This window comes from Protopterus annectens, chromosome 8.part0 (assembly GCF_019279795.1).
Source record: "Protopterus annectens isolate FY-2018-M chromosome 8.part0, PAN1.0, whole genome shotgun sequence".
NCBI lineage: Eukaryota > Metazoa > Chordata > Ceratodontiformes > Protopteridae > Protopterus > Protopterus annectens.
This window is the reverse complement of record NC_056741.1, coordinates 105,171,663-105,174,729: the sequence shown is the minus strand read 5'-3', so window position 1 is coordinate 105,174,729 and position 3,067 is coordinate 105,171,663. Positions and strand designations below refer to the sequence as shown.

At 31.8% G+C, this 3,067-nt stretch overlaps 1 pseudogene; it reads right to left on the bottom strand.

Annotated features, from left to right (window-relative positions):
* Positions 1 to 713: 713 nt before the first annotated feature.
* On the bottom strand, positions 714 to 1,590 carry LOC122807975 (annotated as a pseudogene).
* Between the last annotated feature and the right edge of the window lie 1,477 nt (positions 1,591 to 3,067).

The window sequence follows — 3,067 nt, the reverse complement described above, 5'->3', positions numbered from 1 at the left end:
CAATCCTGGTTCTGACTTAACTGCCAGTTTCAGTATGACCATTTATTGTTTTATGTGATTATTCAACAGGTAAAATCAAATGTGAGGGGTGGTCCATGGCAACTGAGGTTAGATGAGCGTAAATTATATGGGCAGCTAAAATTAAATACTTATTGTTACCCAGCATTGAATGACCAATGATCCCTGAAATGTATTTTAAAATTGAAGGCCCTTGAGAGATAGTTTTATATGCTATTTCTTTAAGAGCTATATGCCAGAAGCATTTTGGTATTTTAACTTAATTGTTAATTGATTTATTAGATGTAGTGTGATGTCATTTTGCTATTTAACTTGTATTTTACTTGTATTTGTTCCTGAAGAAGTTCATTCATTTGTAGTGGAAGAAAGTGCTTAGATAAAACTGTGTTGTTATTATCGCTGCCTTTGTGTTTTTATCAGTTTTTTGTTGGTGTTTTAAGCTGTATTAAGTTCTAAGAAGATGGACTGGCTTTATGCAGACTACTGTCATCTCAATTTGTGTAGTGGACCAATAACACATATTAAACTGATCAGAAATATTTCAGATATATAAATTCTGCTTTTGTGTACTCCCACAATTTAATCTGATGATGTGGCTAAGCTAAAACTGGAATACCTTCAGAATATTATTCCACAACTCTTATGCTCACAATAAGACACTTTCCTAATCTGTGGGAGACTTCTCAGAGTGGACTTCAATCATGTCTCTGTTTCCTTTGTTTTACATTGTTCTGTAAGGAAGAAAAGCCGCTGCTGCAGACCCATTCTGATATTCTTTCTGTCTGGATGATTTTGCTGTGTATGTCTGGATATAGAAGTTGTTGAAGAGAACAATCAGAGAAATCATGTAACTAATCTGGAAATATAGTCAGCCAGCAAGGAATCCACAGGGCCAAATGACATCACGGGAAGTCTGGATATTAGTCTGGATAATTGTCAGCACAAACTGAAGCAGCTGTCCCTAAGTTATGGATTTCTTCCACAAAGATATGGTTGCATAGCAGGAATGGCTGAAAGTCTATAGTAAGAATAGATCAAGACATGAAAAAAGCTGTTGAGCGTGGCACCAAAAAAGGAATGCCCACAATGCACCCAGTTCATAACAAACCACCAGATGTTAAGCATGGTTGTATGATGGTAGGCATGCAGAACAATAATTTAGTTGAAATTCTTTTGTAAAATAAAGAAAAATGTTTCCACGAACTATATAAGCTTGGAGAAGTAGTACCTCATAGGATTCACAGAATCTTTTGATCAACTTTTCCTCCACTGTGAATGTCTTGACAGATGAAGCTGTACACTCCCTGCCTTATTCCTGTCAGTAACTCATGACATATATACATAGATAGCAATGTTAATCTGAGATTATAGACCACAATGAGATTTCTGCAAGATAACAGCTGCTTGTTTCTCATGCATTTTGGTCCTAGCCATATGATGAGTATATATAAGACAGTGCAGAAAAAAAGAAGGAAGATAGCTGTCAAGAAGAAACCACCATTTAAATCTGGGATCTCTTGGTCCCAGCCAAGAATGTATATAGCTATTCAGTGCTTGGTCCACAGCTTCCATGGTTACAATGCTAGTGAACCAAAAAGCTAGGTCTAGCTATCAGCTGCACAAAGAAGGAAACTTTCACGTTGATTGCCACATGAAAAATCTTTCACTAGCACTCCAGCAAAGAATTTTGGTATCACTTAGCAGCAGATACAAAGAAAAAAAAGAGAAAAATGAGTTGGAAACGAAGGTTTCTTTAAATGAGCTAAGAAAGGTAGTAGGACAAGTAAATATAGCTTCAGCTGCAAGAACAGACAGAATAGTGTATGAACTGTATAAACATTTATAGGATTAGCAAAAAATATATGTTTTTTAAAAGAATTTGAATGAAAGGTTAAATGAGGGTTTATGTATGAAGAATCATGTATTTTACAGTGAATGAAATTTCTGTGCTAGGTATAAAATTTGGGAATAAAGATGTAAATAGAATTCAATTGGAAAAAAAACAATAGATGAAAGAAAACAAACCTGTATTTTCTGGAGACCATATAAATTACCATTCAGAAAAAAGGCTTATTTGATAAGTTCAGTAGTGATGAGAAAATACGATACTTCACAAGTGTATTTATGTTGACAACAGTATTTGAAAATAAATTTTTGCAGATATTTTTTTTTTCATTTATATGCAATGCTATATTAAACCCAGTAAAAAGATGAGTTTTGCATTTAAATAAAGAAGAAGGAGGTTTATGATTAATTAACCCAGTGGTATATGCTGCTTCATTAAATTTGTACAAAGTGTTAAACTGTATAAATGAAAAAGTTGGGAGATTAGTAGTAAAATTCTATAAATATAAGCTTGACACATTTTGGGGTATGGTAAACAAGAGTAAAAGAGAAAAAAGGGTGTATAAATTAAGAAATAAAATGTTTCCAAGAAAATAATATTTTTGTGGGAAAAAAAATTGCGATATAGAAAAGCACAGGAAAGTATATTACTATGTAAAACCATAGGAAAATCAAACAGTTGAAAAATTATAGTTGTGAAAATAAGAAGTAAATGGTGTAATCAGAAAGTAGAATGTTAAGAATTTTTTGTGGAGACTGGTAATAGAGAAATTGTCAGAAAAAGGAAATATGCTATATAAGAAGAAAAGTAATAGAATATGTTTACATTGTCAAGAAGAAGAAACTATGTAACGTGTTTTTGAAATGTAAAAGATTAAAATGGTTATGGAGAAAATGATAGAAAATTATTATTTCTAAGAGATAAAAGATATGATTAAAACAAATATGGATACAATATTGTAAGAGTAGAAGTAAAGAATATGTTAAAAGAATAGATTAAAAAGTTGTTTTATGTTATATGGGTTATATGGAATGAAAAGTATAAATTAAATTATTTTTAATGGTGAATGGATTTTAGAAACAATATTAAGTAAAATCAAATGTTGGTTATGTAAAAAGGAGTTGGGGTCAATAGGGATGAAAATTTGGTATGATTGTGTAAACAAATTTGAATATCTATGCATTTCTACATTTGCAAATATGT